Source organism: Microtus ochrogaster, unplaced genomic scaffold (assembly GCF_000317375.1).
Source record: "Microtus ochrogaster isolate Prairie Vole_2 unplaced genomic scaffold, MicOch1.0 UNK124, whole genome shotgun sequence".
Taxonomy (NCBI): Eukaryota; Metazoa; Chordata; class Mammalia; order Rodentia; family Cricetidae; genus Microtus; species Microtus ochrogaster.
In genome coordinates this window covers 430,963-438,828 of record NW_004949222.1, presented here as the reverse complement: position 1 = coordinate 438,828, position 7,866 = coordinate 430,963, and the positions used below count along the sequence as shown (strand labels likewise).

The following is a 7,866-nucleotide window of genomic DNA, read 5'->3' as shown; positions in this document are numbered from 1 at the left end:
TCAGGGACATCTAACTTTGTCATTCCCATCTGTACCCTGGTTCAGCTTGTTCTCTGTGGAATCTGGCTGCTAATATCACCTCTGCTTATTGACACAGACGCATCTGAATATGGATATGTCAACTTAGGCACTGAAGATATGATAGAGGATACATTCATCAATCAAAAAAATTAAACACAACAAATTCTTTTTTTGAATGAACTCTGTAATTTCTGTGTATCATTGAGGAATCACAGCCACTTTGGGTTTCAAAACCAATTACTGTCGCCTCTCCTAATCATTGGCCTGCATGTCACCTGTGTCACCAGGACTTGGCACCTGCTGCTGTCTCTAAGGTTTCTTCATGTATTCCTCCTGGGTCTCAGCAGGCTGGGTCTCAGCAGGCTGGGTCTCAGCAGGCTGGGTCTCAGCAGGCTGGGTCTCAGCAGGCAGGGGCTGCCTCTAGGGAGTAGGCTCTACTGGGGAGCATCAGCAGGCAGAATGTCACACACACACCACAGCACGTCTTCCCTTGGTTGGTCATGTGGCCAAATGAAAGGTCAGGAAGGAAACCATTTGCCAGAAGCCACAACACCCCGGGGACAACAAGCTCTCCACCAAGGTAGGTTCTGCACTTCAGACTTTGCTACAGATGTTGAGCTGGTGGCAGTAGAGAGCGGTGCGCTGAAGGTAGGCCAGCAGATCCTGCTTGCAGGCGGAGTCTGGGCAAGGATCTGCGGCTGTTCGGCCAAGCTTTTCCACCCTGGATCCCGCCTCGGCGAATTTCTTGGCAGCACCGATCACATCTGATGGTTTTCTTGTTGGTTGGTTGGTTGGTTTTGGTTTTCCGAGACGGTTTCGCTGTCTGGTGTGTTTTTGAGTGACTTGCCTCGGGTGAAGTGGTCATCTCCATCGTAACCATGCACATCTGCTTGGCCAGCACGATGATGTCATTGCCACTGTCATCCCATTTTGGATACTTCAGCATCCAGCTTGCTCTTTTCTTCCAGAAGCTGGCCACCTGTTCTGCGATCTTTGCTTTTTGCTTCTAAGGAAACTGAACCATGATCACCTGGATACTTTGTCCAGCTATCAGCTGGTTGTCTTCTGTCTTCACGCTTGTCCTTTTCTGATATCAAAATCTTCCATCTCAAAGTCAGAGTCATCCAGTTCCTCTGGGGTCCTTATCATCAGCACTGCTTTCCCAATGTCCCAGGTGCCATCGTATACCAGATGAGAGGCATCAATAAACTCATTCTCATCCATAGGCTGGGCTGGGTCTGAGCTGTTGGCTTCCGCTTGCTCAGTGAACCATGGCATGACTGTATTGGAGAGCAGCTTGGTGGCTTCCAGAACCTTATCTGTGTAAACTCCTGGCTCATAGTTGTGCATCTCTGAGGTGACTGCATGGATGACTTGAGCTGCCCGGCCTCGAATGGCGCCAGCAGTACGGTCCAACCCATCCACATCTTTCTCTTGAAGAGCAATGACACACTTAGTCACATGCTCCAAAACGTGATTCTCGGAGACAGCCAAGAAGTCATCAACAGCATCTGTGAGAGCACAGACATGATTTCTGATTGCTCGTTTTTTTAGATTATTACATATTTTTTATTACTTTATAAATAATACCATTCAAAATTTCCACTTCCCTCCTCCCACTTCCCTACTCCCCCTCTCCCTCCTCCTCCAGTCCTAAAAGAGGGCAGGGTACCCTGCCCTGTGGGAAGTCCAAGGCACTCTTCCCTCCCTCCAGGCTTAGGAAGGAGGTCTACAAGAGCTAGTTCCAGGACAGGTACCAAAGCTACAGAGAAACCTTGTCTTGAAAAAAAACCAAAAAAAAAAAAAAGAAGCTTACAGAACACCAGACTTGACCAAAAAAAAAAAAAAGTACCACAAGACATAGTAATTAAAACACTAGACATACAGAGGGAAAAAAGAATACTAAGAGCTGCAAGAAGAAAAATCAAATACCAAATAGAGGCTCACCTTTAGAATTATGCCCATGTTTACAATGGAGACTATGAAAGCCAGAAGGTCCTGGACAGATGTTTGGGGATGTTAAGAGACTACAGATGCCAGACAAGCTACTATAGCCAGCAAAACCTAAGAAACAAGCTGGTGTAACTATCCTAATATATAACAAAATAGGATTCAAGCTGAGGAAGAACATTTCATATTCATCACAAGAAAAAAATTCATCAAGACAAAATCTCAATTCTGATCATCTATGCCCCAAATACAAGGGGACCACATTTTTATAAGAAGCATTACTTAGACTTAAATCATACATAAGATTCTACTGTCTAATAGTGGGAAATTTCAATACTCCACTCTCACCAGGGGACAAGTCTGCCAGATAGAAAATAAACAGAGAAATATGGGAACTACAAAATTGGATAGGTATCTATAGAACATTTCACCTAAACACAAAAGAAAATACCTTCTCAAAATACTGACTAAACTGTCATCAGATAACCTACATCGAATAACTGGTGGAAGCTCATGCAGTGACCTCTGCCAAGCACTGGTCTGCACTCATGGAGATCTGTTAAAGAGAGGGAGGAGGATCGTATGAATACATTCAGAGGGTGTTGTTTGGTACCATGCAGGTTCACCAGCTGTCAGTCAATAATCTGTGAGCTCCCACTAGCTTGGGTAAGATCTCTGTGGATTTCCCCCATCATGCTCTTGACTGCCCCCATTCATACATCAATTTAGTCATAACATTTGGTAGTTCCCTTAGGAGATCAAGGAGATACAAATTGGAAAGGAAGAAGTCAAACTTTCACTATTTGCAGATGATATGATACTATACATAAGTGACCACAAATATTCTACTAGGGAATTATTCCTACCGATGTTAAACACTTTCACTAATGTGGTGGGATACAAGATTAATTTAAAAATTCACGGTCATCCTATATACAATGGATAAACAGTCTGAGAAAGAAATCAGAGAAAGAACACTTTTTACAATATCCAAAATAACATAAAATATCTTGGAGAAACTCTAATCAAACATGTGAAAGAAATTGAAGAACATAACAGAAAATGGAAAGATCTCCCATGCACATTTATAGGTAGGATTAATATAGCAAAAATGACAATCTTGCCAAAAGCAACCTAAAGATTCAATGCAACCCTATCAAAATCCCAACTCAATTCTTCACAAACCTCAAAAGAATGGCTTCATATGAAATCCACATAATATGGAAAAACAAAACCCAGGACATCTAAATAAATCCTGTTCAATAAAGGAATTTTCAGAAAAAGCCAGCCAGCCAACAAAGAACCTGTTCAAAATATCTTCAGCTCATGTTGAAAACAACTTATGCTTTTCATAGACTCTCACAACCTCAGTTGCACTCTCAAAGCAATTTTCGGGACTCTTAAGAGGGCAGGTCAAGGTTCCTGGCTGAGGCAATCCACCCAGAGGGGTGAGTGTGTGACCGCTCGGCCAGAAGATCACCAGAAGGGAGTGCAGGGCACCTCCAGCTCCTGCTGCAGGGGCTTCTTTGCTCCACACGACCCTGCCCCCCCCTCAAGTTTGCCCTTTTGTCTGCCGGGTCCTTGGACTACCAAGTCCAGTCCTGGAATATCTATGCCCCTATCTGGAAGTCGCAGTCCTGAATATCTATGCCCCTATTACAAAAGCACCCATATATGTAAAAAAAAAAAAAAAAAAAAACATTACTAGAACTCAAAGCACACATCAAACCCCACACACTAATGGTAGGGGATTTCAACACTCCTCTCTCACTAATAAACAAGTCAACCAGACAGAAACTTAACAGAGAAATAAGAGAACTAACAGATGTAATGAATCAAATGGACTTAACAGACATCTATAGAACATTCCACCCAAACAGAAAAGAATATACCTTCTTCTCAGCATCTCATGGAACTTTCTCAAAAATTGATCACATAAATGGTAACAAAGCAAACTTCGAAAGATACAGAAAAAAATATTAGTAACCACCTGTGTCTTATCATATCACCATGGAATAAAGTTAGAATTTAACAGTTTCCTCCAGAAAGCCTACAAATTCATGGAAACTGAACAGTCAACTACTGAACCATACCTGGATTAAGGAAGAAATAAAGAAAGAAATTAAAGTCTTTTTTGAATTCAATGAAAATGAAAACACAACATACCCAAACCTATGGGACACTATGAAATCAGTGCTAAGAGGAAAGTTCATAGCACTAAGTGTCCACTTAAAGAAAATGGAGAAAGCTCACATTAGAGATTTAACAGCACACATGAAAGCTCTAGAAAAAAAAAGGAAGCAGACTTACCTAGGAGGAGTAGAAAACTGGAAATAATCAAACTGAGGGCTGAAATCAACAAAATAGAAACACAAAAAACAATCCAAAGAATCAATGAAACAAAGAGCAGGTTCTTTGAGAAAATCAACAAGATTGACAAACCCCTACCCAAACTAATCAAAAGGCAGAGAGAGAACATGCAAATTAACAATATCAGAAATAAAAAGGGGGACATAACAACAGACACTGAGAAAATTCAGAGAATTGTTAGGTCTTACTACAAAAGCCTGTACTCCACAAAATTGGAAGATGTAAAAGAAATGGACATTTTTTAAGATAAATACCATATACCAAAATTAAATCAAGACCAGGTGAACAAGACCTATAAGTCACAAGGAAATAGAAGCTGTCGTCAAAAACATCCCTACAAAAAAAAAAAAAAAAAAAAAAAAAAAAAAAAAAAAAAAAAACAACCAGGACCAGATCGTTTTAGTGCACAATTCTACCAGAACTTCCAGGAAGAGCTGATACCTATACTCCTTAATGTATTCCACAAAATAGAAACAGAAGAGTCATTGCCAAACTCTTTTTATGAAGCTACAGTTACCCTGATACCAAACCACTCAAAGACTCAACCAAGAAAGAGAATTACAGACCAATCTCATTCATGAACATCGATGCAAAAATTCTCAATAAAATACTGGCAAACCTAATCCAAGAACACGTCAAAAAATCCATTATGATCAAGTAGGCTTCAGCCCAGAGATGCAGGGCTGGTTCAACATGAAAATCTATCAATGTGATCCATCATAGAAATAAACTGAAAGAAAAAAACCATATGATCATTTCATTAGATGCTGAAAAAGCATTTGACAAAATTCAACACCCCCTTTATGATAAAGATATTAGTGATACAAGGATCATATCTAAATACAATAAAAGCAATATACAGCAATATGACAGGCAACATTAAAGTAAATGGAGAGAAACTCAAAGCGATTCCACTAAAATCAGGAACAAGACAAGGCTGTCCACTCTCTGCATATCTCTTCAATATAGTGCTTGAAGTTCTAGCAATAACAATAAGACAACATAGGGAGATCAAAAGGATTCGAATTGGAAAGGAAGAAGTCAAAGTTTCATTATTTGCAGATGATATGATAGTGTACATAAGTGACCCCAAAAACTCTACCAAAGAATTCCTACAGCTGATAAATACCTTCAGTGCTGTGGCAGGATACAAGATCAACTCAAAAAAATCAGTTGCCTTCCTATACACAAAGGATAAAGAAGCAGAGAGGGAAATCAGAGAAGCATCACCTTTCACGATAGCCACAAATAGCATAAAATATCTTGGGGTAACTCTGACCAAGGAAGTGAAAGATCTATTTGACAAGAATTTTAAGTCTTTGAAGAAAGAAATTGAAGAGGACATCAGAAAATGGAAGGATCTACCATGCTCTTGGATTGGTAGGATCAACATAGTAAAAATGGCAATTCTACAAAGGCAATCTATAGATTCAATGCAATCCCCATTAAAATCCCAACAAAATTTTTCACAGAGCTCGAGAGAGCAATAATCAACTTTATATGGAAAAACAAAAAGCCCAGGATAGCCAAAACAATCCTATACAATAAAGGAACTTCTGTAGGCATTCCCATCCCTGACATTTTCAAACTTTATTACAGAGCTACAGTAATAAAAACAGCTTGGTATTGGCATAAAAACAGAGATGTTGACCAATGGGATCGAATCGAAGACCCAGATATTAATCCACAAACCTATGAACACCTGATTTTCAACAAAGGAACTAAAATTATACAATGGAAGAAAGAAAGCAGGTTTAACAAATGGTGCTGGCATAACTGGATGTAAACTTGTAAAAGAATGAAAATAGATCCATATCTATCACCATGCATAAAACTCAAGTCCAAATGGATTAAAGACCTCAATATAAATTCGACCACACTGAACCTGATAGAAGAGAAAGTGGGAAGTAGCCTGCAATACATGAGCACAGGAGACCACTTCCTAGATATAACCCCAGTAGCACAGAAAATAAGAGCAATAATAAATAAATGGGACCTCCTGAAACTGAAAAGCTTCTGTTAAGCAAAGGACACAGTCAATAAGACAAAAAGGCAGCCTACTTAATGGGGAAAAAAACCACACTAAAATGAAATGCATTAGAAAATATTAAAATAATGATCAATAAAGAAGAAAATTTTCTGTAGTTACTAACATTACAGAGGGATGGGCAGGAAAGAAAGCCACAGAGTTTCTCTGCACAACCACAGACTTCTAAGTCATGATATTTGTGCAAGAAATGAAGAAGCTAATGACTTACCTAAATTTGATTAGAGTATTATAAAAAAAATCTTCCTCTATAGGTTCTGGAGTCATAAAAAGAATAAAAACACAGTCAGTCTGCAAACCTCCATCGTCATCTTCCTGTGCTTTAGTCTCCAAAAGCTGCTGGTTTCTGTCAAACTGCACAAGATGAGAGAAAACTTCAGGAGCAAGAAGGCAATAATAAAAGCACACGGCTTCTTCGTGTCTACCAGGAAGTAAGATGGAGCAGAGATGAAACCCATTTCCCATGCAGACAGACTCCACACACGCATTCATGTCTATGTGCCTGTTTCATTGCTGCTGCTGACTAGGAAGCACATACATGTACCCCAGTTCACATTTGCCCCGGATACACCTGGAAAATCCTGGCCTGGCCTCGGGATCTGCATCTGAGGTCTGCAACGTTTTCATCAGCACAGGTCAGAAAACAGATTGTGAGGATCATGTTCTGCAGCCTCGGGTGGCATGATTTCAACAGTGCCCATGGCATCAATGCCCCAGGAACAGTCTCCTCCTGAGCACCGCAGGCCCCACCCTGGGACAACAGCCATGTGAATAAACACCATTGGCAATCATTTCAGTGGATTTCATCAGAACTCCATAGTAAGATGAGAGGAGAGACAGTCATAAAAGTCCCATGCTAGTCAGAGCTATTGCTGAACTATGGGACAACATGTCCTCCATTGTCCGTAATATAGAAGCGCAGCCTCACCTACAACGTTCAGCCAGCAGCAGAGCAATGCTCTCTGTGTTGTTCATCTATTAATGTCGTCGGGACACATGTACAGAATCTCATGAAACTACTGCAGGGCTGAATTATACAGACCCATATTTCTGCATTGTATGGCAGACAGATTTTTCAGGGCACGGTTTGCACCTGCCACACAGAAGTTGGTCACCTAGCCTTTTGAGACAAACTGACGCCATCCTCAACAAAGGGTCAGAATATGCTAATGTCGCTCTGCTCCTTCTTTGTAATTTGGACGATGCATGGGAAAAAAGTGTTAATTCAGTCTGCATGACAGAGCAGGCATACAGAGCAGGCATGCGGAGCGGGCATGCGGAGCAGGAGGACTTGACAAGATGTGTAGTCGGCGTAATAACCAGGCTAGCTTAATATGAAACAACAAATTTTAATGAAGGAATAACTTACAACACCAGAGATCCAGCGAAGAGCAGGATACCAAAAAAGAGGCCGGTGGGGCTCAAGCTCGCCAGATTTATATGTAAACGTTAGCCCGAGGCGAACACGCCTCCTAATG

At 40.7% G+C, this 7,866-nt stretch overlaps 1 pseudogene; it reads right to left on the bottom strand.

Moving 5' to 3' along the window:
• Positions 1–615: 615 nt before the first annotated feature.
• The window catches only part of LOC101983050, a 19,583-nt pseudogene continuing 12,332 nt past the window's right edge, over positions 616–7,866 (bottom strand).